The 14,817-nt window shown below is 46.0% G+C and overlaps 1 pseudogene; it reads left to right on the forward strand.

Moving 5' to 3' along the window:
• The window catches only part of LOC141051637 (cytochrome P450 2C23-like), a 58,362-nt pseudogene that overhangs the window by 23,146 nt on the left and 20,399 nt on the right, over positions 1–14,817 (forward strand).

The raw sequence follows: 14,817 nt of genomic DNA on the forward strand, positions 1-14,817 counted from the left end.
ACCTTTGGAGGGAGTTGAAAGTCCGTGTTGCCAAGCGAAAAGCCAAAAACATCACTGCTCTAGAGGAGATCTGCATGGAGGAATGGGCCAACATACCAACAACAGTGTGTGGCAACCTTGTGAAGACTTACAGAAAACGTTTGACCTCTGTCATTGCCAACAAAGGATATATCACAAAGTATTGAGATGAAATTTTGTTTCTGACCAAATACTTATTTTCCACCATAATATGCAAATAAAATGAAAAAAAAACAGACAATGTGATTTTCTGGATTTTTTTTTCTCAGTTTGTCTCCCATAGTTGAGGTCTACCTATGATGTAAATTACAGACGCCTCTCATCTTTTTAAGTGGTGGAACTTGCACTATTGCTGACTGACTAAACACTTTTTTGCCCCACTGTATCCTGATCACAGATCAAGCATGATAAGATAACAATAATAATGTCTAACAGTTTCTGTATTTCTATAAGCAGATTCCCCTTTCGATCCTAAATATTTGCTGGTATTGGCCGTGTCCAATATAATTTGCTCCATTGTGTTCGGAGAGAGATTTGAATATGAGGACAAGAAGTTCGTGACTCTCCTTTCCTACCTAAGAGAGATGTTCCATCTATTGAGTTTACGCTCTGCACAGGTGAAGCTGAAATTAACATTTCTGCTCTGAAATCATTTCATGTTATTTGTACAACTATATAATTTAAATGAATTGTATATTGTTAGTAAATATATATTAGCCATCATTATCCTTATAGAAGTTGATCTCCAGCTAAATAACAAAAATTTTCCACTTTCCACAATTTGTTAATATTCCTCCTCTGTTAAATATGATAGAACGGAAATTCTACAAGACACAAAAAACAGTCTTAAAGGGAACCTGTCACCCTCCCCCTGGGCATTTTTAACTAAAAGAGCCACCTTCAGCAGCACTAAGGCTGCATTCTGTGAAGGTGGCTCTTCCATTTCTGACCCCCAGTAATGCCGAAATATTAACTTTTATAAATAGGTCCTCATACCTGTAATGCGTCCCATAGGTATTGTGTGTCCCCCTGAAGCAGCCACCTCCCTGCCATCAATCATGTCTCTAGCGTATGGGCCCTGCCTCCTATAGCCATCCATCATGCCCCTGTGCTGCCGTCTGGGCCCCGCCTCCTATAGCCATCAGAGCTGGGAATCTGGGGCCTCCACAGCAGGCAGGCGTGATTGCCTGATATCAGTTCACAGGCAGCGCGCACTGCGCATGCCCAAGAACTGTTTTCACAGAGCAGGCACCAGCATAGGAGACAGAAGGAGGCGGGGCACAGACGGCAGCACAGGGACATGATGGACGGCTATAGGAGGCGGGGCACAGATAGCAGCACAGGGGCATGATGGATGGCTATAGGAGGCGGGGCCCAGATGGCAGCACAGGGGCATGATGGATGGCTATAGGAGGCGGGGCCCAGACGGCAGAGCAGGGACATGATGGACGGCTATAGGAGGCGGGGCCCAGACACTACAGAGACATGATTGACAGCGGGGAAGGCGGTTGCTTCAGGGGGACATACCATACCTATGGGACGCATTACAGGTATGAGAACCTATTTATAAAAGTTAATATTTTGGCATTACTGGGGGTCAGAACAGAAGAGCCACCTTCACAGAATGCAGCCTTAGTGCTGCTGAAGGTGGCTCTTTTAGTTAAAAATGCCCAGGGAGGGGGTGACAGGTTCCCTTTAAAGGAGTTGTCCACTATTGAAATATTGATGACCTATCCGTGGAGTGAAACAGTGTTTACCCCTTCCTGATTTCCTATCATTTTGCATGTTTGTCACACTTAAATGTTTCAGATCATCAAACAAATTTAAATACAAGACAAAGATAACACAAGTAAATACAAAATGCAGTTTTTAAATGAAGGTCTTTATTATTAAGAGAAAAAGAAATCCAAACCTACAGAGCCCTGTGTGAAAAAGTAATTGATCCCCCTTAAAACATATATTAACTGTGGCTTATCACATCTTTCAAAAGGTGAATTCAATTTCCATACCCACATCCAGGCCTGAATACTGTCACACCTCTTCCCAAACAAGAAATCACTTAAATAGGACCAGCCTGACAAAGTGGAGTAAACCAAAAGATCTTCAAAAGCTAGACATCACGCCTCGATCCAAAGAAATTCTAAAGCAGACCACAGTGAAAGTCATTATCCACAAATGGCAAAATCATGGAACAGTAGTGAACCTTCCCAGGAGTGACTGGCCAACCAAAATTACCCCAAGAGAGTAGGAACGACTAATACAAGAGGTCACAAAAGTCCCCACAACAACATCCAAAGAACTGCCAAACTCACTTCAGCAAAGGTCAGTGTTCATGACTCCACCATAAGAAAGAGACTGGGCAAAAATGGCCTGGATGGCAGAGTTTAAAGATGAACACTACTGCTAATTAATAAGACCATAAAGGCTCAGCTCAGTTTTACTAGAAAACATCTTGATGATCTCCAAGACTTTTGGGAGAATACTCTGTTGGAATGATGAGACAAAAGTTGATTTTTCTGGAAGGTATATGTCCCATTACATGTGGCATAAAAGTAACACACCATTTCAGAAAGGGAACATTACACCAACAGTAAAAGATGGTGATGGTAGTGTGTTGGTCTGGAGCTGTTTTGCTGCTTCAGGACCTGGAAGACTTGCTGTAGTAAATGGAATCATGGATTCTGCTGTCTACCAAAAAATCCTGAACGAGAATGTCCCCGGCCATTTGTTCGTGACCTCAAGCTGAAGCTCACTTGGGTTATGCAGCAGGATAATGATCCAAAACACACCAGCAAGTCCACCTCTGAATGGCTTAAGAAAACAAAATGAAGACTTCGGAGTGGCCTAGTCAAAGTCATGACCTTAAACCGATTGAGATGCTGAGGCCTTAAAAAGGCGGCTCATGCTTGGAAACCTTCCAATGTGGCTGAATTACAGCAATTCTGCAAAGATGAGTGGGCCAAAATTCCTACAGAGCATTGTAAAAGACTCATTGCCAGACAAACATGCAAAAGAATAGGAAATCAGGAAGGGGCTGAGGACTTTTTCACACCACTGTATATAGTCATAATAAATGGAGTCCTTTTTCATTATTTACATCCCAGTCATCCTCCTGTACCAGAGCTGTCACTTTGCCACTCATTTATAGTGCTGGTCACTAGCCTCTTATTTCCAGTGCCATAAATGCTAATTCTGAAGTAATACATATTTTTTTATTCTTTATGACAAATAAACATTGAGGCCTGAGGATGGTAACTACAGAAGAGTGTGATACTAAAGAATAAAGTTGACCTTCCCCTATACAATTCCTTTCCAATATATTCAAAGAAAAAAGCTTCATAAAAGCAATATAATTCCTATTGTGTAATTCTGTAGATACTTTTGTGTTATTTCAGCTGCTCAATATGTATCCAGATGTGATGAAAATCCTCCCTGGACCACATCAGAATTTATTCATACTTTTTCACAAGCTAAAAGACTTTGTCTTGGACTTGATCAAATCTCATCAAAATACACTAGACAGTAGAGATGAGCGACTTTGCCTTTTTTCGGATCGAGTCGGGTTTCACAAAACCCGACTTTCGCAAAAGTCGGGTCGAACGAAATCGGCCGATTTTTGTGAAAAGTCGAAGGCCGACTGAAACACGAAACCCAATGTAAGTCAATGGGGAATAAAAGTCGGCAGTGAGAGGAGGACAGGAAACGCACCTATAGTGCCCATTTTAATGCCAAAAACATATATTCTTATTACTTAAGCTTGGAAACCTTAATTTACTTCCTAATAATAGTTAGGCATTGAAAACTGGGGGTTATTTGGCTAAAGTTGTGTGGGGGGGGTTGGTCTGGCTCCAGATTTTCATGGGCCCTGGGCCAAAGAGTGTCACTGGGCTCGTTTAAAACATGCCACAATTCATGATCCTCTGATACGGCATAGAATTAACGGTATAGTACAATGAAAAATACTTTACTTCTTGCATCTCATGACTGATATCCATTTTAAATTCTCCAATAAATCCAAAAACAGACAGTATATTCCTCCATATAGTATTATGGGCACTGCATAGTGCGCCATACAGAGTAATGAGGCCCATATATTTCTCCATACAGAATCATTGGTCTCATATAATGTTCGATACAGTATATGATGAGCTCCACATAATGCTACAGTATATGTTGGCCCCCATGGATGAAGCTCCACTGTCTTATGGGCCCAAATAATGTTCCATATATAATGAGCCCCATATCTAATGCTCCAGTGTATAATAGGCCCTGTCAATGCAGCTCCAGTGACTGATGTACCTTTGGAATGCTCCAGTGTATGTTGGGCCCCAGATATCATTCTCTAGATTATCATGCTCCCCAAAAATTGCTCCCAACCTTTAAAACAATAAAATAAGTCTCCTCGCTAGGGAATCCCTGTACTAGTCTGGACTCCTCGTCGTCCCCATCTTCCCTCTCTCTGCACTTGGACTGTTTAGGCAGAGGGCGTACAGACGTGATGTCATCACGCTCTTTGACCAGAATGTCACTGTCAGGAAACACGCAAGACGTCACGGCGGAGGAGCAAGGAGAGGTAAGTATTTCAACTTTGTATGTGCTGTGATCCTTACCAAGCAGGGGGGCCCACTCGTTGGCGACAGCACTGGCACAGGGCCCCTCATAGTACGGCGGTGTGTCTGACGGCGGGTGGGCCGAACCTGCACTTTCATCTGCACCTTCCTCTTTGTCACCGTGTAAGGTGGTATAGTATGTGGGAAGGGTAACCTGAGTTTCATCAGGGTCAGATTCTGGCTGTGTAGAGTGCGAGGGGAATGTAGTGGTCTGGGTCAATGTTCCAGCAGAATCATCTAGCATTGGCTGGGCATCTGTGCACTTGTGGCACCCCAAGGAGTACGTTCGCCACAGTGGCATTACCTTCCTCCTAGGGAGTGTGATGTCATGCTTGTGAGCAACGAAGGATCTCTCTAGCAGGTAAACCAATTGGGCGGCGTTATTCCCACGAGTCACGACCCTCCAAACAGCGTCCATGAAGGCAAAGTGTTTGTTTTCCGGGGGCAGTATGGTTGTGTGGTGCCTCTGAGGCTCAGTCGCCACAGAGGTACTGCACCTTCTCCTTAGGTGTGGTGCCACACCGTCTGGGTCAGTTGGGAGCTCCTTTCCACGCTCCAACACCTGCACCCACACACAGGATAGTTCAGCAATGAACCAGATTGCAGCTCCTTGCTTAGAGGGTAGCAAAGCACCTTTCGTGGGTCCTTACTTTGTAACACGAGATCTGCTGGGAGGTGGGTGGAGATTCATATAAAAGAGTGGGAAAGTGTAGGATTACAGTTCAGGTCAGTCTGGGGAGAGTCTCAGAGGGGTCAGTCTGACAGAAGATCAGTCTGGGGTGAGTCCCAGAGGAGAGAGGACAGTCAGTCAGGAGAGTCTGAGGATGGGTCTGAGGAGAGAAGGAAGGAGTGCTGCAGCTGCCTCAGTGATCTGGGCTAGCTGGCACGGGAACGAGAAGAGAAGGAGAAAGACGTAGAACTGCAACCTAGGCTTCCATAGAGAGAAAGACAAGTATGGAACGAAGGAGAAGTGAGAACAGAGAGGAGTTGTGGGTTGGAAGAGGAACTCTGCCTATAGGTTCTTAGCGCAAGGCCAGGGCCCGGTCCCTGAGGTTGTATGGACACTTATGGTTCTGCAGCAGACACTGGTGGAGTAGTTGGCTGTAAATGCACTATTCCCATCTAAGACTTGGGACACAACAGCAACACGGATAAAGAGCCGGGATCCAGGAGGTCCCTGATCAGGCTACAGCTGTCTGTCATACAAGTAGAGTTGTTAGGAACATCTGACAGGAGGAACTTCAGAGAACCATGGTACTGGAGCTCTGCACACTAAAAGGTTCAATAGAGGAGTCATTCAGGAAAGGCACATGTTGGCGGAGTGTTGGAGAGAAGAATCCTGACTTGCCCGGGAGGTTGATTGAGTCTCTGCCCCGGAGGACATGGCACAGAGGCAGGGACCAGTGTGTACCACGAACTGTGAGTAAAGCTTTGGAACTACAAGCCCTGGTGTCTTCCATTCAATTGTGCGTCAACGCCGCCAGCACTGCTACATCTGGGTGCCGTCACTCCTCATGCCGCCTGTGCCTATACACTGCCCTGGGGCTACAGCTTCACCTGTGGGGAGCTCCACCATCTAAGCTGCAACACACCATCAGCCCCAGAGGATCTGCACGCAGCGTTGGCTAACACCTAACTTGCCAAACACCACAGGTGGCGTCACAAACTATTCATTTAAACTACATTACAAACAACAGCAACCGCCATTGATTTGGGCGCCCAGGGCCACGGACCGGGTCGCCGCTGCTGTGACACACATCCATCCCCCGGACACTGGCCCGGTACCGAATACCCCACTGCCCTGGGTGTGAGGGCGACCCAACTGCAAAGCTGAACCTTAAAGGAATGTCCAGAAGGGCACCACCAGGATTGGTGCCTGCGGCTTAGTTTGACTCAACACGGGCAACCTCAACCATCCAGCCACAGAAAAGATGCCCACATTGCAAGCTTAATTCCATTAACGAACGAGACTCCATCATGCCCCCGCGGTCCGCGTCCAGCTTACTAGAGGGACACTCAAGGCTCTGGCATGCGAGATCGGCCAATAACAGGTCTGTCATGCCCTTACATGTCCGTGGCTGCATGCGCGCTACACTGAAAGGACCAGCGTGTGTCGCTTACAGGTGCAGATAACTCGCTGAACACCGTTAGTGATGGGGATATGTGATTACAATTCTTCCCTGCGAAAGAGGATTTCCCAGTAAGTGCAGGTCAACCGGAATTCCAGAAAAAAAGGAAAAAATTAAGTGTCCAAATCAGAGGTGCTGAAGCTTGCTTAACAGCTGGGCTCTTCTGCTGAGTAGCACACAGTTCTTACCTAAACAGGCGGCATAGCTTTGTGGCCAACTCTGCTGACTAGCATACAGTACACAGTTACTAGGCCCAAAGTATTAAGTGGTGTAAATGCAGTCAAAAACTGTTTCTTTTATAAACAGGTGGCATAGCACGGTTCACGGGTGGGCTCCTCTCCTGAGTAGCAGACACAGTTACTAGGCCAAAAAGGATTTTCATGACAATATGCGCTAAAAAATTATTAGGAGCACACACGGTGCAGCTCCTTCACAGGTGTACTACACCGCTGGCTACCAGACATGGCCTGGTAACTGTATATTATCTTTGAAAATCATTATTAATGTGAAAATATAGTTACGCGTTTCTTTAAGGAAACTTTCTGGAACGGAAACTCAAACAGACGAATTGTAATCAAAGTTTTGTAGTTCAACAAACAGATCTAACACCGCCCAAAACAGCTAGAATTTGAACTTGGCTAACAGTTCCACTCAAACACCACTCAGCTGTAATCAGGAGGCAGACTCAGATGGTCTCAGGCACAGTATGGATTCGACAAGATTGCAGAAAGTAGAGAAAGGGTACAGTATCACCGGATTACAGGTATATATAGCATAGTTTACACATTACAAATATATGTCTATAGATCAGGAGGCAGACTCAGACGGTCTCAGGCCCAGTATGGATTTGACCAGATAGTACAAATTTGAGAAAGGGTACATTATCACTGGATAACATATATATATGTAGCATAGATTAAACATTTAAAATCTCCGTGTTGTCAGTATGGATTAGACAACAATCTAAAAAGTAGGAAAAAGGAAATGTATTTGAAGCGTACACCAGTATACACTTTTAACGATATTTTTAAATCTTCATATATATTTCTGTCTCAGTAAGACAGTCCAGACTCTCCACAATAGGAAAATGAGATGCATAAAAGTAGAGACATAAAGTCTAGTGATTGCAGAAATGTAGGAATTACTAATCACGGGAAAAACTTCCGGGAGAATTCTCAGTGGCGATGCTGACCCTCAATTACTTTTTGTGTGTGGAGACAGCAAAAACAGTTCTTTGTGAAGAAAGGGTTGCTGTATCGCAGTACCATTGATCCCATCACCGTTACTCATCTCCATCAAATTTTGATCACAGGGAGAGATGTAGACATGGTGCTCACTGCCTATCGTGATCTTTCACGTAACTTTGGAGTGCAAAAGACAGAAGCCACAGGCCGTAGGCGATTCTAGTGGATTGGCATGAGAGGGCACATTTAAAAATGTGCGCAGGTATGTCACACGTCTGTGAGTAGGAAAACTGCAAAAGCTGATGATAAACCACCACTGCATCTCATTGTGAGTCGACGTCCATAAGAAATGGAAGCCATTGATGATCTGATGCTAGAGCCCGGCCAGCAGGACAGAGCATAGCTACGTCTTAACCATCATGTATCAGTTCACCAAATTTGTAGTGGCAGTCCCAGTGAAGGATTTGACAGGCCAGACTACACAGCGGAGGAGAAGGGAGAGGTAAACATTGCAAATGCTGGGGCCCTGCCCAAGCAAGGGGGCCCACTCATGGGCGTCGGTACTGGCACTGGGCCCCTCATAGTACGGCGGTGTGTCTTATGGCATGCAACCCCACCATCAGAGACACTTGATTGCACTATGAGGGACCCTGTGCCAGTGCCCGTGCCCAAGAGTCGGCCCACCCACCTGTCCAGGGCAACGGCACTCGCACGGTTGCGTGCGCTAGGTGGTGACCCCGGCCATGGGGGGGGAGGCAGCACAGTTAGGGAGTTTTAGAAAGTGGCATATGTTGATGTTGGACATGCAGCTGCTGCAAAAGGCGAAATTGGGCAAGTCTGAGGAAGAGGGGCAACCTATGTGTCATCAGGGGAAGGTGGGACAAAATCCTTGGAAACCCATGAATGGTTCATTTTAATGAAGGTTAGATCATCCACATTTTGGGTTGACAGACGGGTCCTTTTTTCTGTCAGGATTGATCCAACAGCACTGAAGACTAGTGTTGAGCTTTCCGATACCGCAAGTATCGGGTATCGGCCGATATTTGCCGTATCGGAATTCCAATACCGAGTACCGATACTTTTTTCGTATCGGATACCGGAATCGGAAGTCCAAAATGCAATGAGCCACTTTTGTGGCTCTGATTGGCTGCCGAAATGACGTCATCATGATGCGCTGTCTGTGCGCATCATGATGCGCCGTCAGTTTGGGCCTTCGGGGGGTCTGTGCCGACTGTCCAGGGGTCTGTACCGGCCTGCCGGGGGGCTGTGCCGACTGTCCGGGGGTCTGTACCGGCCTGCTGGGGGGCTGTGCCGGCCTGCCAGTGGTCTGTGCAGGCTCCGGGGGTCTGTGCCGACTGCCCGGGGGTCTGTACCGGCCTGCCGGGGGGCTGTGCCGGCCTGCCGGTGGTCTGTGCAGGCTCCGGGGGTCTGTGCCGACTGCCCGGGGGTCTGTACCGGCCTGCCGGGGGGCTGTGCCGGCCTGCCGGTGGTCTGTGCAGACTCCGGGGGTCTGTGCGGGCATCATCCAATGGGACTACAAGTCCCATCGGGCGATGCCTGCTACCATGACAGTGATTGACACATTAGCCAATGATGGGACAGTAGTAGTCCCATCATCCGGCTAATGTGTTGAATGTAAAAAAAAAAAAAAAAAAAAAATTACATGCTACATACATGCTAGATACATACAACATGCATACTACATATATACTACATGTAACATACATACTACATACATGCTACATACTACATGCATACTACATACATGTTACATACTACATACATGCTACATACTACATGCATGCTACATACATACTACATGCTACATACATACTACATACATACTACATACATAATACATATATACTACATGCATGCAACATACATACAACATATATACTACATGCATGCAACATGCATACTACATATATACTATATATACTACATGCAACATACATGCTACATACTACATACATACTACATACATACTACATGCTACATACATACTACATACATACTACATACATAATACATATATACTACATGCATGCAACATACATACAACATATATACTACATGCATGCAACATGCATACTACATATATACTATATATACTACATGTAACATACATACTACATATATACTACATGCTACATACATGCAACATACATACTACATACTTGCTACATACATACTACACACATACTACATACATAATACATATATACTACATGCATGCAACATACATACAACATATATACTACATGCATGCAACATGCATACTACATATATACTATATATACTACATGTAACATACATACTACATATATACTACATGCTACATACATGCAACATACATACTACATACTTGCTACATACATACTACATACATGCTACATACATACAACATATATACTACATGCATGCAACATGCATACTACATATATACTATATACTACATGTAACATACATACTACATATATACTACATGCTACATACATGCAACATACACACTATATGCTACATACATGCAACATACATACTACATACATGCTATATACTACATGCATACTACATACATACTACATACATGCTACATACATACTACATACATACACTACATGCATGCAACATACATACTACATATATACCACATGCATGCAACATGCATACTACATATATACTGCATATATACTGCATGCATGCAACATACATATATACTACATACAATATAGACATACAGTACATATAACATAGAGTACATACTCACCGTCACTTGTCACTTTGATCCCCCAAGCCATTGTCGCCTGAGGAATAAATATCAAAATAAAAAAACACCAATTTACTTACCCCGATCCGCAGAAGTCCACGAGGGTCCCACGTCGATCTTGCGTGGAGAACAGCAGCATCAGCTGATGCTACCATTCTCTACCAGCTCCAGGAATACAATGACGGAAGGTAGGTATCCTTCCGCACTGTATTCCTCCACCACTGAAAAAAAAAAGTCCCTAGTCTCACTTTATGGCAAAAGCTGCGTGGGAACTTGGTGTTTTTTTATTTTGATATTTATTCCTCAGGTGACAATGGCTTCGGGGATCAAAGTGACAAGTGATGGTGAGTATGTACTCTATGTTATATGTACTGTATGTCTATATGTATGTATTGTATGTAGTATATATGTATGTTGCATGCATGTAGTATATATGTTGTATGTATGTTGCATGCATGTAGTATATATGTTGTATGTATGTAGTATGTATGTAATATGTAGCATGTATGTAGTATTTATGTTGCATGTATGTAGCATGCATGTAGTATATATGTTGTATGTAGTATGTATGTAGCCTGTATGTAGTATGTATGTTGCATGTATGTAGCATGTAGTATATATGTATTATGTATGTAGTATGTATGTAGCATGTATGTAGTATGTAGCATGTATTTTTTTTTTTTTTTACATTCAACACATTAGCCGGATGATGGGACTACTACTGTCCCATCATTGGCTAATGTGTCAATCACTGTCATGGTAGCAGGCATCGCCCGATGGGACTTGTAGTCCCATCGGACGATGCCTGCACAGACCCCCGGAGCCTGCACAGACCACCGGCAGGCCGGCACAGCCCCACGGAGCCTGCACAGACCACCGGCAGGCCGGCACAGCCCCTCGGCAGGCTGCACAGACCCCCGGGCAGTCGGCACAGACCCCCGGAGCCTGCACAGACCCCCGGGCAGTCGGCACAGCCCCCCGGCAGGCCGGCACAGCCCCCCGAAAGGCCCGTACAGACCCCAGAGAGGCTGTACAAGGCAAAAATAGGGTTTTTCTTATTCCGATACCGGAAGTCCCATAGACTTGAATGGGACTTCCGGTATCGGAATCGGCGATACCCGATATTTTTTTTAGATCGGCCGATCCATTCCGATCCGATACTTTTAAGTATCGGACGGTATCGCTTAACACTACTGAAGACTCTTTCAGATAGCACACTAGCAGCTGGGCAAGCGAGCTCCTGTAAGGCATATTGTGACCATTCAGGCCAGGTGTCCAGTTTAGCGGCCCAATAGTCAAATGGGAATGACCTGTGTAGGAGAACATTGATATGGGATGAGAAGTAGTTTGTAACCATAGTTGACAACTGCTGTCTCCTGTCACTTTCAATCGATGTAGTATTACCAGTCGTGTGAGCGGGACTTGAAGAATCAGTCCACAACATGGTCATGAAACCCCTGTCTCCAACACCACTTCTGATGTGTGCACTACGAACACCTCTTCCAAGTTGCCCCCGGCCCCTACGGCTCATGTGAGAACCATCACTGCTGCTGTGTGCTAGGAATGCCTCAACCAACCGGTTTATCAGAGTAGCTTGTTTGTTAGCCAATATTAGGTCAAGGTTCTCCTGTGGCATGATGTTTTGGAATTTGCCTTTATAGCGTGGATACAGGATGCTGGCCAACCAGTAGTCATCATCGTTCATCATTTTGGCAATGCGGGGGTCCCTTTTTAGGATCTGCAAGGCATAATCTGACATGTGGGCCAATGTTCCCGGTGGCAATGATGCACTGCCAGTACTGGGTGGAGGAGCACTTTCTGGCAAATCCACATCCCTCCAGTCATGCACAAACCCTGTACCAGACCTTGCCATGCCAACATTTTCTCTTGCCCCACGAGAAGCATCCTCCTCCCCTAAATAATCATCCCCATCATCATCCTCCTCTTCTTCCTCCACCTCGTCCACGAGACTTCCCTGACCAAAAAATGGCTGACTGTCATCAAGGTTTCCCTCCTCCTCTTCCTCCTCGGCTGCAGACGCCTGCTCCTTAATGTGCGTCAAAGTTTGCATGAGCAGACGCATAAGTGGGATGCTCATGCTTATGATGGCGTCGTCTGCGCTTACCAGCCGTGTGCATTCCTCAAAACACTGAAGGACTTTACAGAGGTCTTTCAGCTTCAACCACTGCACACCAGACAGCTCTATGTCTGCCCTCAAAGTGCCTGCCTGTGTATCCTCCCACAAATGCATTACGGCCTGCCTCTGTTCGCACAGCCGCTCAACCATGTGCAGGGTGGAGTTCCACCTTGTTGCAACGTCGATAATTAGGCGGTGCTTGGGAAGGTGGAGCAATCGCTGCAGCTTCTGCATACGACTGGAGTGTACGGGCGACCGGCGGATGTGCGAGCACAGTCTTCGAACCTTATGGAGCAGGCCTGTTAACTCCGGATAATTATTGAGGAAGCACTGCACCACCAGGTTCAAGGTGTGAGCCAATCAAGGTATGTGTCTGAGTTTTAAAAGGGCTATGGCTGCCACAAAATTTTGGCCGTTATCACTAACTACCTTGCCTGCCTCAAGATTTATGACTGCCCAGCCATGACTGAAAGTAGTCGGCCAGTACCTCCGTGGTGTGTCTGTCGCCCAAATACATCATCTTCAACACAGCCTGCTGACGCTTTGCACTAGCTGATCGATAGTGGGACACCTCGTGTGCAACACTGGCAGCTGCGGATGGAGTGCACGTGCGACTGCGCTCTGTGGACGAGCTTTCGCTTCTGGAGGAGGAGGAGGAGGGTCGAATGCCTACAGCTAACTGTTTCCTATACTGTGGGCTAGGCAGCACTGTCCCACCACCGCTGTCCCCTGTGGACCCTGCATCCACCACATTAACCCAGTGCGCAGTGATGGACACGTAATGGCCCTGGCCATGCCTACTGGACCATGCATCAGTTGTGAGGTGCACCTTTCCACTCACTGATTGCTTGAGTGCATGGACAATGCGGTCTTTCACATGAAGGTGGAGGGCTGGGATGGCTTTGCGAGAAAAGAAGTGCCGACTGGGTAGGTCATAGCGTGGTACTGCGTAGGCCATGAGTTCGCGGAAAGCTGCGCTTTCAACCAACTGGTAGGGCATCATCTCTAACGAGATTAGTTTGGCAATGTGGGCGTTCAAACCCAGTGTACGCGGATGAGAGGATTAGTACTTTCTTGTCCTACTCATAGTCTCTGTTAGGGTGAGCTGGATTTGAGAGCTGCATATGGTGGAACTAGCGGTAGACATGGCGGACTGAGAGAGGGTTGATGATGGTGATGGAGTTGGTGTTCTTTCTGATGGCCTAGATTCAGTCTTTCGTAGCAATAACATTGTGATACCCTGACTGCTTTGGCCTTGCGACGACACCTCAACATTTGCTGCTGGTGGTGTGCTAACCGGTGGGCTTACAGTGGGGGAAACAATGTAGCGTTGCTGACTACCTTCATTGGGAGCAGTTGCACATGTGGTACGTGAGGTTTGGTAGTCCGTCCACGCTTGCAAGTGCATGGTGCTTAAATGTCTAAGCATGCAACTGGTGTTCAAATTTCTCTGATTTTTCCCTCTGCTAAAGGTCTTTGCGCACTTCTTACAGATAACCTTTGCCTGATCATTAGGATTTTGTTCAAAAAAGTGCCACACTGCACTCTTCCTACTATGGAAGACATTTTGAGGCCTTGCACGCTGTGCTAATTTGACAGTCTGGCCAAGCTGTCCTGCAACTCTTTTGGTTTTTGTAACCCGTTTTTGGACTGAATCAGGCCTGCCAGATAACAGCTGTTGCGATGTCGATGCCTGCTGCGGATGCTCCTCCTCCTCTTCTGAGCTATTGGCAGCAGCACTCATTTCCCCCAATGGATGCCAATCTGGGTCAACAACTGGGTCATCCATCACCTCCTCTTCAATGTCATGTGCACCTTCCTCTGAGTCACCGTGTATGGTGTTATAGTATGCGGGAAGGGGCACCTACGTTTCATCAGGGTCAGATTCTGGCTCAGTACACTGCGAGGACAATGTAGTGCTCTGAGTGAATGTACCAGCAGAATCATCTAGCTGTGGCTGTGCATCAGT

The sequence above is a fragment of the Dendrobates tinctorius genome, unplaced genomic scaffold (assembly GCF_039654945.1).
Source record: "Dendrobates tinctorius isolate UK_male_01 unplaced genomic scaffold, ASM3965494v1 ptg000158l, whole genome shotgun sequence".
Lineage (NCBI taxonomy): Eukaryota > Metazoa > Chordata > Amphibia > Anura > Dendrobatidae > Dendrobates > Dendrobates tinctorius.